The 16,236-nt window shown below is 35.8% G+C and overlaps 1 non-coding gene across 1 annotated transcript; it reads right to left on the bottom strand.

Moving 5' to 3' along the window:
• Nucleotides 1-15,204: 15,204 nt before the first annotated feature.
• Nucleotides 15,205-15,312, bottom strand: LOC148569272 (small nucleolar RNA R71). The gene has a single exon (XR_015881871.1). It is a non-coding gene; the product is annotated as a small nucleolar RNA R71 (small nucleolar RNA).
• Nucleotides 15,313-16,236: the final 924 nt, after the last annotated feature.

Below are 16,236 nucleotides of genomic sequence, written 5' to 3'. Positions count from 1 at the left end.
AGTGTGTTACATGCTTTCCATTTGCTTTAGACATGCTCCAAATTCTATCAGGAAAGCAAATGTTATTAATGGGCCAAGATCAAATAATGTTGCAAACAAGCCCATATTTTATAAGAGTTCCTCATGCATGATCCGAAACCATGGAAGGAAGAAAGCAAAATTGCTTTCAACGGATCCAAAAATTCAAACATTAGATGGACTCCAAAATTCATTTAATTACAATGTGTTGCATGGGAACAATGAGAGAGAACATGACTGACTTTGATTTGATGGACATTATTGAAGCTACACGTTACTCAGTAAAGGGAAGTAAACATTTACTTTGCTTTATCAAACCACTTTAGTTAATGTCCATATTCTCTTTCTTCTCACAACTCTTTCTCTCTTCGGTCATTACTCAGGAAATATTGGCAACCATGGAAGCAAAAGTAAGCTACCGAGATGAAGAGAAAGCAAGCCTAAAGACCATCACAATGATGGCAAGAAAACATACTAAAATAAAAATGAGCTGTGGCTGAGATTGTCACCATTTATGGACAGATTTGGTGAGGTAATCTTTGCTTCTCCATGCTCAAAAAGGAAGAAGAAGATTCGGCCAGCTGGAGGAGATTCTTGAAGCATGGCTTGTCTTCGATTCTGCTCAACCACCACAGGAAGTAGCTAGAGTGGCGAAGTGATGGTTGAAGGCAGAGATTGAAGCAGATGAAGTCATCATCATCATGAAGCATCAAGGGCCAGAATTTCATCTTGGAGAGCAAGCCAAGGATGAAGAGCTCGGATTGATGAAGGGTGATGATCAAGAAAGGACTAGAGGTAATTGCATGTTGGTTAATGCATGGTTATCTCTTCTCTCTCTTTGTGGCCGAACCGGTTTTGTTGAAGGAGGAAGAAGTTGGTTCAGTTTTGGCTTCAATAAGTGGAGGCTCCCCTCTTCTATATTAAGTGTGGACAGCCACTGTTTGAGGCAAGGAGAAAATTTGAGAGTGCAAGGCACAGAGTTCTCAGAGCTACCTGAGCTAACAGTTTTCTCTTCTCCTTCAATGTATTCTGTTTTGTATTTTTCTGTTTAATTTTGTCATGTCTTGAGTCTCATGGTAAAAGGCAAACAGTGAGGTTTGTAATGAAAAAGCCATAGAGCGGAAAAAGGCAGAGAGTGCAAAATTAAAAGAAAAAGCCATAGATGTCTTAGAGTTCCTTTGATCATCTATGTTGTGTTTCATGATTCTGTGGGAATCCCCTTGTAAGTTGGGTTAGCACTTTACAAGTTGTAATCTGTTTGATTATAGTGAAATTCCATCATTGTTGTGATGGAGACTGGATGTAGGCTGCACTGCACTTAGCAGCCGAACCAGGATATATCTTGGTGTAATTTTCTTCCTCTCCTACTCCATTTCTGTTTTCTACTGTACAGGAGCAAAAACCAAAAATTGTCTCGTGCCAAGTGACGAGACAAAATGAAAATGTCTCGTGGCTAGGGACGAGCTAAAAACAGAAAAGTCTCCTCTGAATCCAGCAAGTATTAGCAAGCAAAAAAGGGGGCTAAGATTCAACCCCCCTTCTCTTAGCCACTGAAACCATCAAATAGTTAATGTTTAAACCTGTGATTCTTATCCAAACCATGGTAGATCCAAAAGTGTTTTCACAAGGTCTGAATGAAGAACTCCAAGGTTTAACCGCAACATAACTACCAGTAATCATCCACGGTCCTCCAAGGAGAACTTTTTCTCTATCCTCCAAGAGATCAAATTTAACTAAGAAATAGCCAAAACTGACATCTAGTACCTCATATCCTCCTTTGGTTCTCCAGACTCCTTTAAGCATGTGCGTGATCGCCGTATAGCTAAAGTTTTTTCCAAGAACTTTGATCACGATGGCATCTTTGTAGGGCTCTGCCAATATCTCCTTTGCTTCTTCAGTGAAGGTCACAGTTGGTATCTCCGAATCGCCTTGCTTACCAACTACTATAGCCATCTTATCCCCATCAAGAGAATCAGCAACCTCCAAAGCTCTCCTTGTTGAGGCACCCACAACTTTATCTCTGAACGATATCCGCTGACCTTGAATCTTGTTATTGTCTCCTTTAATTCCCTCCTTTTCACCTGATGCATGCCCACCTCCACTCTCCCCCTTATTGCTCTCGCCGGCATGGCCGGCTGCCTCGCTATGTGCCACCCTCGAAGACTCTCTCCCGCTCTCTCCACTCTCCATTTCAAAATTCAAAATCAAATATAATTGGTTAGATTTATATGCTGAAAAAATATAAAAGATAATGAACTAAGAATTTAAATTTAGAGATAGACAGAATTTTTTTATATTTTTTTGTCCTTTTAAAGGTAAAAATACTATAAATAAAGTTCGACACAAAATATTTACTATTCTACTTTATAAAACTGGAGTAGACCACCATTGACAAACCTCTCCCACCGTGAATTTTATTGGTGGTCGAGGGATATTTATGGATTGGATCCGATCTGCATATCCGCGGCGTTTATTCGAATCCGATCCAAAAATTGTGGAGATCGGATCGGATCGGGTATGATCCGCACACTAATAGAATTAGATTGCGAATTTCATGTAGGTATCCACATATCCGTGGATCTGCAAAAATAAATAAATAAATAAGTAAATATTATTTTTATGTTTTATTTTAATTAATAATTATCATATATTTATTTTATTTTTATTATATAAAAAAATATGTTTAATAACATTTTAAGAATAAACATGTTTAAAAAAAAGTGACAAAAAGAGAATTTGTTGTGATTTTTTAATAAAAAAAAGTTTTTTAAAATATTTATATATTTTACGGATATATCCAAAATCTTATCTAATCCGCAAATGTGTGGATTGGATCGGATCGGATTTAAACTTAAAAATTACGGATATTGGATCCGATCCGATCCGATGATTTTAGTGTGGATCGGATCGAGATTTTGGTCATATCCAATCCGATCCGATCTGATCCGCGTTCACCCCAACGATGACTATTTTGGTAATAGTCCAACTACAGTTGCCCAACAAGAGTAATTTTTTTTTTTTACTTTATTTTACAATTGAACTAAATATAATCCAAAAATATTTATTTATGTTTCTGTATTTACATATTAAAGATATTCAAATATAAGTTTCTAGAGTTAGATTTTTTTTTTCCATACAACTCACACGCACTCTACTTAAGGGTTCATCTATTATCTCCATTGAGACTTGAATCCGAGTGTAGTATGTTAAGTTTAGAAAATAATAATTATATTTTTGGTGATGACAAACATCTATTTGATTGGGTTGAAAATTCAAAAATTTATTTGATACAACTGTTGATTGTGCATGCCCATATAATAGTTAAAATTGACAAAATAAACTAAACTATTTTGGGCTAATTAAACATTGAATGGAGCCACAAGCTGTTGTCTTTTCTGAGCTAACAAAAACATATATTGAGACTCATTGATGCTGCACTATGTCCAAATTAGTTCGAGTAGTGATAATTTTGAGAAACAAAGTTGTTGATCTTTAACCAAAGAAAATAAGAGTTCTATAAGTTATTGAAACTAGAGTCTTACCATCTTAGGCCCAAGTTTTATTGTACTGCCCAAACAAAGAAAACCAACAGTCAAATAAGAAGAAATATGTGCATCCAAGGCTGCTGATTGAGACCAAGTCCACAACCTAGATCACTTGCTTCAGAGTTATTTAACATCATCTCTTTCATGGTCTATCATTAATTATTCTGTTTGTATGTTTTATCTTCTTTTTTTTGTGTCACTTCAGTGATAAAAGGCATATATGAGAAACATTAAGAAAAAGTCATCGAGAGAAAAGGTAAAGAGAGGTGACTTGGAGAGAAAAGCCAAAAATTATTTCATATCTCTTTTGATTATATTTCTATTTTGTATCTTGTATTTGAGAGGTATCTCTTGCTAAGTTGGGTGAACACTTAGTAGTTGTATCATTATCTTGAGAGGATTCCCTTGCTAATAAGTTGGGTGAGCACTTAGTGATTGAAAGTCTAGAGAGTGAATATATCCAAATCAAGTTTGGATAGAAATTTGGTTTGTCTCTGATAGGATTAGGTTGAATCCTTGAGAATTGGTGTATGTAATACTTGAAAAGATAGTGAAAATTTCACATCTGTTGTAGTAGAAACTGGATGTAGGCTACAGTGTACAAGGTAGTTGAACCAGGATACATGACTGAGTCATTTTTTTTCTCCTCTGCTCTGTTTCTATTTTCGATTGTTATGAGACAAAATGGAATTGTCTCCTGCATAATCCATCTCGTAGTCTAAACAGAAGCTCAGTTTTATTTTCTGGTTTGATGATTAATTAATCAAGTTTAAAAGAATGCTATATATTCAACTCCCCTTTTCTAAACCATCAAGAACCTTCAATTAGTATCAGAGCTTGATCCCAAGAATCAAGCTTCATAGTTTGGAGAAAAGATTCAATGGCCAATAAATTGGGTGCAAGCACTATAGCCTACATGCTTACTGATGGTCAATCCAACAATATACCACCTTTCTTTAATGGCAAGAACTACATCTACGAAAAGAAAGGATACGAATCTTTGTGCAATCTATTGACTACAATATATGGAAGATCATTGTAAATAGTCCTCAAGTTCCAACCAAGGCCAGTGTCAAATGAGTGGTGTCTCCAAAAGAATAAGACGAATGGAACAAAGAGACAAAAAGAAGGTGGAGTTAAATGCCAAAGTCATCAACATGATGCACTGTGCTATCAGTTTCGAAGAATATCAAAAGGTATCTAAATGCAAAACGATAAAAGAGATTTGGGATAAACTCCAAGTCACTTACGAAGGTATCAAACAAGTAAAAAAAACAAGAATAGATATATTGCAAAAAGAATATGAAATGTTCTCCACGAAGGAAGGAGAAGAAGAAGAAGAACTTGATTGCGATGCGCAAGTGTGCTTCATGGCCGACAATGAATAACTACAAGAGGTAAACTATTTTGATTTATCCAAAGAAGATTTATATTTGATGATTGATGATTTAACTGCCAATGTTAGAAATATTTTAGAAAAATATGATAAATGCACAGTTGAAAACAATGTCCTAAGAGCAGAAAATGATTTTTTTTAAAGAAAAGATGAAGAAAACTGAAGATGGCTCTGAATTAGTTGAAAAAACATATATTTTAGGTTTGAAATTGAAAAGTTTAAAGGCAAATGTTTGGTGATCAGGCTTCACTTAATCTTATTACAGAAAATAATAGATTACATAAAGTGATTAGAAGTTTAAATCAAGATTTAGCATAATTTGTACAAAACTTCAGCAATTTGAATAAATTGCTAGCTAATTAAAGACTATTATTTAAAAAATCTGATTTAAGTTATATTATCAAAAATTATGCAGCTCTTAAAAAATTATTTATTAAAATCAAGGCATCAACTTCAAGAACTAAACCCTCATTTAAAAAATGTAGTTTGGGTTACTTTAATGAAAATGATGCCATTTTTAAAAAATCAATTGTTAATACTAAAGCATCAATTTCAAGAACGAGAAAGTTCAAAACTTTAAATCACTTTAAAAAATCTGCAAGAGAGAATCATTGTCTCAATTGCAAAAAATATGGTCATTCATTTTATCAATGTTTTATTGTTGAAAGAAAAGTAGAAAATAAAGTATATAAGTACTTAGACAACCAAAATGGATTAATATCAAAGAATCCAAATTGAGAACATGTAAAGTATGGCTCTTTTCGCTTCTGCTCGTCCGAACATCTATCTGAAAATGTAACTCTGGCTCTTTTTACTTGCTTCCAGCTTTTCATTTCTTCTTTTGAAGCCAAAGTACCATGTAAAGTATTATTCGCTTTGCTGAAATTTAACCAAAAAATAAATAAATAAATAAAAGAAAAGAAAACTACAACCTTCATATCAAGTATCAACTAACAAGTAGATAGATTACTAGTATTAACTGAAAAGCTCTCAGGTACCTACATATTTTGAGGGTGAGGCCATTCCCGTTTAGTAACCTGGTTGCTTATACTCTGCAAACATCATAGCAAGTTTTTTTTTTTTTTTCTGAAATGATTTGTTTAACAATTCAAGTAGAAGGTAATGTGTGTTGGGATTTGGATCTTCTCCATTTCCTTAGAATTAATATTTATGATGTCAGATTTTATAAGGAGAAAATACAATAACTACATGCCTGCATTTCCTCAGTGAATTTTCCATGGAGTTCTTCTTTCAGACTTTTAAAAGAGGCTTCTATTATCTGTGGCAAGGTTGAAACTACCAAAGATACTTCCTCTAACTTCTCTTGGCTTGTAAACTTGCACAGTGTTCAGATAACAATTTTAAGTTCCCATCAATGCTTGCTTTGATTTCTTCTTGTCCTTTTATCTGGTTTAAAACGTCTCTTAGCTGAATGAACATAGATCAGTTAAGAAATAATGCAAGACAAAAGAGAAATTAGTTATTATTAAACCACTCTTCCACCTTAACTCATGACAACAATAAAGACGTTTCATGACCCACAAATTCAGCCCAACAGAATACACAAATTAAATTATAATTTAGTCTTTATCTTATCTTTATCTTTATCTTTATCTTTATCTTTATCCTTATCTTTATCTACTTTTATCTTTCATAGGCCAATACTCTATATATACTTAGTTTTACCTTCATAATTTAAAATTCATTCAATCAACAATCAATAAAATTTCATCTTTTCTTTTTCACAATTCTTTTATTTTCCCATTCTTTCACAATTTTATTATGGCATCAGAGCTCCTCTTGAGCTCTGCTGACATCCATGGATCAAGGAGAAATGGCACACCAGCAACTTCATCCGGAGCCTCTTTTGGACCTTTCGTCAGCCCAACACTTTTCTTTCATGGCACTTCCTTTCAATGAAAAAGCTCATCCTTCAAACCAACTTGAGCTTTTGCCAAGTCCAACTACTCATTATCTTTGTTCTTTTAATACCTTTTCTACGGTTAACAATTCTTCAAATCGAGATTCATTCTTGAATACTTGGATCATTGATTCTGGTGCCACAGATTACATTGCATCAAATTTGTCTTGGTTTATTTCTTACACACAAATTTCTCCTATTATTGTTCATTTACCAAATGGTTCTCGAACTACTGTTTCTTATAAAGGCATCGTTCGATTTTCACCATCCTTGGTTCTTCATGATGTTCTTTATTTACCTCATTTCAACTTTAATATTATCTCTGTTTCAAAAATTACTTCAGCACTCATATGTGAACTCACTTTTTCATCTTCTTCTTGCACTCTACAGAGCAACAATTTGGGGACAATTGATTTGGCCAGAATGAGAGAGGAATTATATATCTTTGAACCAAATTTCGGTAAAAATTCATCCACTACACACTCCATAAATTCCATCCAATCTCCACCCATTACACCTTCCAATATATGGCATTTTCGTTTAGGACACCTTTCTGGGCAAAGACTTAATCATTTACATAAACAATTTCCTTTTATCTCTATGCATCATGACGAGGCTTGTGACATTTGTCATCTTTCTAAACAAAAAAGACTTTCATTTTCTCAAAGTTTTAACAAAGCCAATGCAAGTTTTGATTTATTACACTTTGATATTTGGGGTCCGTTTCGACAAAATTTTATTCATAATCATAAATATTTTTTTACTATTGTTGATGATTTTAGCCGCTTTACATGGGTTACTTTATTAAAATCAAAAGGAGAAGTACAAAATCAAATAAAAAATTTTATTACTTTAATTGAAACACAATTCAACTCCAAAGTCAAAACTATTCGTTCCGATAATGGACCAGAATTTATTTTACCTGATTTTTATGCTTCAAAGGGCATTATTCATCAACGTAGTTGTGTTGAAACTCCTCAACAAAATGGAAGGGTAGAACGCAAGCATCAACATATTTTGAATATAGCTCAATTATGAAGGAGGAGCAGCAAAGACAAGGAAGAGACATAGAAGAGCTCAAGGACATCACTAAGGTGGACTCATTCCTTGTTCTTACTTTTTCTGTTTTTCGTTTTCTATGTTATGTGCTTATCTATGTTTGTGTCTTCATTACATGATCATTAGTAGTTAGTAACTTTGTCTTAAAGTTATGAATGTCCTATGAATCCATCGCCTCTCTTAAATAAAAATTGTTTTAATTTAAAAGAACAAGAAGTACATGAGTTTCGAATTTATCCTTGAACTTAGCTTAATTATATTGATGTGGTGACAATGCTTCTTGTTTTCTGAATGAATGCTTGAACAATGCATATGTCTTTTGAAGTTGTTGTTTAAGAATGTTAAATATGTTGGCTCTTGAAAGAATGATGACTAGGAGACATGTTATTTGATAATCTGAAAAATCATAAAAATGATTCTTGAAGCAAGAAAAAGAAGCAAAGAACAAAGCTTGCAGAAAAAAAAATAGGCGAAAAAAATAGAAAGAAAAAGAAAAAGCAAGCAGAAAAAGCCAAAAGCTCTTGAAACCAAGAGGCAAGAGCAAAAAGCCAATAACCCTTAAAACCAAAAGGCAAGGAAAAAGGATCCCAAGGCTTTGAGCATCAGTGGATAGGAGGGCCTAAAGGAATAAAATCCTGGTCTAAGCGGCTAAACCAAGCTGTCCCTAGCCATGTGCTTGTGGCGTGAAGGTGTCAAGTGAAAACTTGAGACTGAGCGGTTAAAGTCAAGGTCCAAAGTAAAAGAAGAGTGTGCTTAAGAACCCTGGACACCTCTAATTGGGGACTTTAGCAAAGCTGAGTCACAATCTGAAAAGGTTCACCCAATTATGTGTCTGTGGCATTTATGTATCCGGTGGTAATACTGGAAAACAAAGTGCTTAGGGCCACGGCCAAGACTCATAAAACAGCTGTGTTCAAGAATCATCATACTGAACTAGGAGAGTCAATAACACTATCTGAACTCTGAGTTCCTATAGATGCCAATCATTCTGAACCTCAATGGATAAAGTGAGATGCCAAAACTATTCAAGAGGCAAAAAGCTATAAGTCCCGCTCATTTGATTGGAGCTATGTTTCATTAATAGTTTGGAATTTATAGTATATTCTATTATTTTTATCCTATTTTGATTTTCAGTTGCTTGGGGACAAGCAACAATTTAAGTTTGGTGTTGTGATGAGCGGATAATTTATACGCTTTTTGGCATTGTTTTTAGTATATTTTTAGTAGAATCTAGTTACTTTTAGGGATGCTTTTAATAGATTTTATGTTAAATTCACATTTCTGAACTTTACTATGAGTTTGTGTGTTTTTCTGTAATTTCAGGTATTTTCTGACTGAAATTGAGGGACTTGAGCAAAAATCAGATTCAGAGGTTGAAGAAGGACTACTGATACTGTTGGATTCTGACCTCCCTGCACTCAAAGAGGATTTTCTGGAGTTACAGAACTCGAAATGGCGCGCTTCCAATTGCGTTGGAAAGTAGACATCCAGGGCTTTCCAGCAATATATAATAGTCCATACTTTGGCCAAGAATAGACGATGTAAACTGGCGTTCAACGCCAGCTCTCTGCCCAAATCTGGCGTCCAGCGCCAGAAAAGGATCCAAAACCAGAGTTGAACGCCAGAAATGGATCAAAACCTGGCGTTCAACTCCACAAATGGCCTCTGCACGTGGAAAGTTAAGGCTCGGCCCAAGCACACACCAAGTGGGTCCCAAAAGTGGATTTATGCATCAATTACTTACTCATGTAAACCCTAGTAGCTAGTTTATTATAAATAGGACCTTTTACTATTGTATTTGACATCTTTGGATTACCTTATGATCCTTTGATCACGTTTTGGGGGCTGGCCATCTCGGCCATGCCTGGACCTTCACTTATGTATTTTCAACGGTAGAGTTTCTACACTCCATAGATTAAGGTGTGGAGCTCTGCTGTTCCTCAAAGATTAATGCAAGTATTACTGTTTTCTATTCAATTCATCTTATTTTGCTTCTAAGATATCCATTCGCACCCAAGAACGTGATGAAGGTGATGATTATGTGTGACGCTCATCACCATCTCCCCTATGAACACGTGCCTGACAAACACTTCCGTTCTACATGAAATAAGCTAGAATGAATATCTCTTAGATCTCCTAACCAGAATCTTCGTGGCGTAAGCTAGAATGATGGCGGCATTCAAGAGAATCCGGAAAGTCTAAACCTTGTCTGTGGTATTCCGAGTAGGATTCGATGAATGAATGACTGTGACGAGCTCCTAACTCGCGATTGCAGGGCGTTAGTGACAGACGCAAAAGGATAGTAAATCCTATTCCAGCATGATCGAGAACCGACAGATGAATAGCCGTGCCGTGACAGGGTGCGTGAGCATATTATTCACTGAGAGGATAAGATGAAGCCATTGACAAGGGTGATGCCTCCAGACGATTAGCCGTGCCGTGACAGGGCATTGGATCATTTTCCCGAGAGATGACCGAAAGTAGCCATTGACAGTGGTGATGTATCACATAAAGCCAGCCATGGAAAGGAGTAAGACTGATTGGATGAAGATAGCAGGAAAGCAGAGGTTCAGAGGAACGAAAAGCATCTCCGTTCGCTTATCTGAAATTCCTACCAATGAATTACATAAGTATTTCTATCCCTTCTTTTATTTATTATTCGAAAACACCATTATCACTTTATATCTGCCTGACTGAGATTTACAAGGTGACCATAGCTTGCTTCATACCAACAATCTCCGTGGGATTCGACCCTTACTCACGTAAGGTATTACTTGGACGACCCAGTGCACTTGCTGGTTAGTTGTATCGAAGTTGTGAACCATGGTATTGGCACCATGTTCTTGGCGCCATTGCCAGGGAAAGAAAGAGTCATGAATTTTACATAATTAAAGTGTAATCACGATTACGCGTACCAAGTTGCTCACGTTGCCAGGGATTGTTTGAGCCTGGACATCACAATTTCGTGCACCAAGTTTTTGTGTGATGAGCGGATAATTTATACGCTTTTTGGCATTGTTTTTAGTATATTTTTAGTAGAATCTAGTTACTTTTAGGGATGTTTTTAATAGATTTTATGTTAAATTCACATTTCTGGACTTTACTATGAGTTTGTGTATTTTTCTGTGATTTCAGGTATTTTCTGACTGAAATTGAGGGACTTGAGCAAAAATCAGATTCAGAGGTTGAAGAAGGACTACTGATACTGTTGGATTCTGACCTCCCTGCACTCAAAGTAGATTTTCTGGATCTACAGAACTCGAAATGGCGCGCTTCTAATTGCGTTGGAAAGTAGACATCCAGGGCTTTCCAGCAATATATAATAGTCCATACTTTGGCCAAGAATAAACGACGTAAACTGGCGTTCAACGCCAGCTCTCTGCCCAAATCTGGCGTCCAGCGCCAGAAAAGGATCCAAAACCAGAGTTGAACGCCAGAAATGGATCAAAATCTGGCGTTCAACTCCACAAATGGCCTCTGCACGTGGAAAGTTAAGGCTCGGCCCAAGCACACACCAAGTGGGTCCCAGAAGTGGATTTATGCATCAATTACTTACTCATGTAAACCCTAGTAGCTAGTTTGTTATAAATAGGACCTCTTACTATTGTATTTGACATATTTGGATTACCTTATGATCCTTTGATCACGTTTTGGGGGCTGGCCATCTCGTCCATGCCTGGACCTTCACTTATGTATTTTCAACGGTAGAGTTTCTACACTCCATAGATTAAGGTGTGGAGCTCTGCTGTTCCTCAAAGATTAATGCAAGTACTACTGTTTTCTATTCAATTCATCTTATTTCGCTTATAAGATATCCATTCGCACCCAAGAACGTGATGAAGGTGATGATTATGTGTGACGCTCATCACCATCTCCCCTATGAACACGTGCCTGACAAACACTTCTGTTCTACATGAAATAAGCTAGAATGAATATCTCTTAGATCTCCTAACCAGAATCTTCGTGGCGTAAGCTAGAATGATGGCGGCATTCAAGAGAATCCGGAAAGTCTAAACCTTGTCTGTGGTATTCCGAGTAGGATTCGATGAATGAATGACTGTGACGAGCTCCTAACTCGCGATTGCAGGGCGTTAGTGACAGACGCAAAAGGATAGTAAATCCTATTCCAGCATGATCGAGAACCGACAGATGAATAGCCGTGCCGTGACAGGGTGCGTGAGCATATTATTCACTGAGAGGATAAGATGAAGCCATTGACAAGGGTGATGCCTCCAGACGATTAGCCGTGCCGTGACAGGGCATTGGATCATTTTCCCGAGAGATGACCGAAAGTAGCCATTGACAATGGTGATGTATCACATAAAGCCAGCCATGGAAAGGAGTAAGACTGATTGGATGAAGATAGCAGGAAAGCAGAGGTTCAGAGGAACGAAAAGCATCTCCGTTCGCTTATCTGAAATTCCTACCAATGAATTACATAAGTATTTCTATCCCTTCTTTTATTTATTATTCGAAAACACCATTATCACTTTATATCTGCCTGACTGAGATTTACAAGGTGACCATAGCTTGCTTCATACCAACAATCTCCGTGGGATTCGACCCTTACTCACGTAAGGTATTACTTGGACGACCCAGTGCACTTGCTGGTTAGTTGTATCGAAGTTGTGAACCATGGTATTGGCACCATGTTTTTGGCGCCATTGCCAGGGAAAGAAAGAGTCATGAATTTTACATAATTAAAGTGTAATCACGATTACGCGTACCAAGTTGCTCACGTTGCCAGGGATTGTTTGAGCCTGGACATCACAATTTCGTGCACCAAGTTTTTAGCGCCGTTGCCGGGGATTTAATTGTTCCTGTTTGGCGCCAAGAATCGTCTGAGATCCCAATCCCGGCAACAACACCAAGTTTTTGGCGCCGTTGCCGGGGATTGTTTGAGTTTGGACAACTGACGGTTCATCTTGTTGCTCAGATTGGGTAACTTTCTTTTCGTTTTCTTTTCAAAAATTTTTCAAAAATATTTCAAAAAAAAATTTTTTTCATCTGTTTTCGGAAAAAAAAAAAAAGAGAGGGTTCTAAAATAAAAATGTTTTCAAAAATATATTTTCCTTTCAGAATTTTTAAGAATGAATTCTAGTGTTTCATGGAGCATGTTGAAGCCTGGCTGGCTGTAAAGCCATGTCTAATTCCTTTGGGAATGAGTATGTCAGGCGTGTCATGTCTGAGTTACATACTAAAGCTTGGCTGGCTATTAAGCCATGCCTGACCCTTTGATTGGAGCTTTAGAGCATAAGATTCCTGGAATTCATATTAAAAATTTTGGAATCCTTATTTTCTTTTTCAAAATAATTTTTCGAAAAATATAAAATAAAAATCCAAAAAAATTAGAAAATCATAAAAATCAAAAATATTTTTGTGTTTCTTGTTTGAGTCTTGAGTCATATCATAAGTTTGGTGTCACTTGCATATGCATCTTGCATTTTTTCGAAAATTTCATGCATTCATAGTGTTCTTCATGATCTTCAAGTTGTTCTTGGTAAGTCTTCTTGTTTGATCTTGATGATTTTTTGTTTTGTGTTGTATGGTGTTTATCATATGCATTCTTGAATTCTTAGTGCGTAAGCATTAAAGAATTCTAAGTTTGGTGTCTTGCATGTTTTCTTTGCATTAAAAATTTTTCAAAATTGTGTCTATGATGTTCATCTTGACATTCATAGTGTTCTTGGTGTTCATCTTGACATTCATAGCATTCTTGCATGCATTCATTGTTTTGATCTAAAAATTTCATGCATTGCATAATTTTCATGTTTTTCATAAAAATTTCAAAAATCAAAAAAATATATTTCCCTTTTTCTCTCATCAAATTCGAAAATTTGAGTTGACTTTTTAAAAAATTTTTAAAAATCAAGTTGTTTCTTATGAGTCAAATCAAATTTTCAATTTGAAAATCTTATCTTTTTCAAAATCTTTTTCAAAAATCAAATCTTTTTCAAAATTCTTAGTTATTTTCGAAAATTAAAAAAATATTTTTCAAAAATCTTTTTCTTATTTTTATATCAAATTTTCGAAAATAACATAATCAATTAATGTTTTGATTCAAAAATTTGAAGTTTGTTACTTGCTTGTTAAGAAAGATTCAAACTTTAAGTTCTAGAATCATATCTTGTGATTTCTTATGAATCAAGTCATTAATTGTGATTTTAAAATTCAAATCTTTTTCAAAACTAATTTCAATCATATCCTTTCAAAAATATCTTCTTATCTTATCTTTTTCAAAAATATCTTTTCAAAATATCTTTTCTAACTTCCTAACTTCTTATCTTTTCAAAATTTGTTTCAACTAACTAACTAACTTTTTGTTTGTTTCTTAACTTTTTCAAAACTACCTAGCTAAATCTCTCTCTCTAATTTTCGAAAATATCTTCCCTCTTTTTCAAAAATTTCTTTTTAATTAACTAATTATTTTTATTTTTAATTTAAAAAAAATTTTCGAAAAAATACTAACAATTTTCAAAAACCATTTTCGAAAATCACTAACTCTTTTTCAAAATAATTTTCGAAAATTATCCCTCCCCCATCTTATTCTATTTATTCATTCATATCCTAACATCTCATCTCACATCTCTGCCATCCTCACAGTTGTGTTTCTTCCATTATATTACATTCTTTGTCTCCCCCTCTTCTTCTACTCACACAGGGATCCCTATACTGTGGTATAAAGAATCTCTATTATTATTATTATTTTTCTGTGCCCTCTTCTTTGTCATATGAGCAGGAGCAAGGATAAGAACATTCTTGTGGAAGCAGATCCAGAACCTGAAAAGACTCTGAAGAGAAAATTAAGAAAAGCTAAAATACAACAATCCAGAGATAACCTTTCAGAAATTTTCGAACAGAAAAAGGAGATGGCAGCCGAAAATAATAATAATGTAAGGAAGATGCTTGGTGACTTTACTGCACCTAATTCCAATTTACATGGAAGAAGCATCTCCATTCCTGCCATTGGAGCAAACAATTTTGAGCTGAAACCTCAATTAGTTTCTCTGATGCAGCAGAACTGCAAGTTTCATGGACTTCCATCTGAAGATCCTTTTCAGTTCTTAACTGAATTCTTGCAGATATGTGATACTGTTAAGACTAATGGAGTAGATCCTGAAGTCTACAGGCTCATGCTTTTCCCTTTTGCTGTAAGAGACAGAGCTAGATTATGGTTGGATTCTCAACCCAAAGACAGCCTGAACTCTTGGGATAAGCTGGTCACGGCTTTCTTAGCCAAGTACTTTCCTCCCCAAAAGCTGAGCAAGCTTAGAGCTGATGTTCAAACCTTCAGACAGAAAGAAGGTGAATCCCTCTATGAAGCTTGGGAAAGATACAAACAGTTGACCAAAAAGTGTCCTTCTGACATGCTTTCAGAATGGACCATCCTGGATATATTTTATGATGGTTTATCTGAGCTATCAAAGATGTCACTGGACACTTCTGCAGGTGGATCCATTCACCTAAAGAAAACGCCTGCAGAAGCTCAAGAACTCATTGACATGGTTGCTAATAACCAGTTCATGTACACTTCTGAAAGGAATCCTGTGAGTAATGGGACGCCTATGAAGAAGGGAGTTCTTGAAGTTGATACTCTGAATGCCATATTGGCTCAGAATAAAATATTGACTCAGCAAGTCAATATGATCTCTCAGAGTCTGCATGGAATGCAAGCTGCATCCAACAGTACTCAAGAGGCTTCTTATGCAGAAGAAGCTTATGATCCTGAGAACCCTGCAATAGCAGAGGTGAATTACTTAGGTGAACCTTATGGAAACACCTATAACTCATCATGGAGAAATCATCCAAATTTCTCATGGAAGGATCAAAAGCCTCAACAAGGCTTTAATAATGGTAGAAGAAACAGGTTTAACAATAATAAACCTTTTCCATCATCCACTCAGCAACAGACAGAGAACTCTGAACAAAATGCTTCTAATTTAGCAAATCTAGTCTCTGATCTATCCAAGGCTACTGTGAGTTTCATGAATGAAACGAGGTCTTCCATTAGAAATCTGGAAGAACAAGTGGGCCAGCTGAGTAAAAGGATCACTGAAATCCCTCCTAGTACTCTCCCAAGCAATACAGAAGAGAACCCAAAAGGAGAGTGCAAGGCCATTGACATAAGCACCATGTCCAAACCTGTGAGGAGAGGAGAGGACGTGAATCCCAAGGAGGAAGACCTCCTAGGACGTCCAGTGATCAATAAGGAGCTTCCCTCTGAGGAACCAAAGGACTCTGAGGCTCATCTAGAGACCATAGAGATTCCATTGAACCTCCTTATGCCCTTCATGAGC

Source organism: Arachis ipaensis, chromosome B4 (assembly GCF_059453495.1).
Source record: "Arachis ipaensis isolate K30076 ecotype BB chromosome B4, ASM5945349v1, whole genome shotgun sequence".
Taxonomy (NCBI): Eukaryota; Viridiplantae; Streptophyta; class Magnoliopsida; order Fabales; family Fabaceae; genus Arachis; species Arachis ipaensis.
Note: the sequence above shows the minus strand (reverse complement) of the source record. Positions and strands in the feature narration are given on the sequence as shown.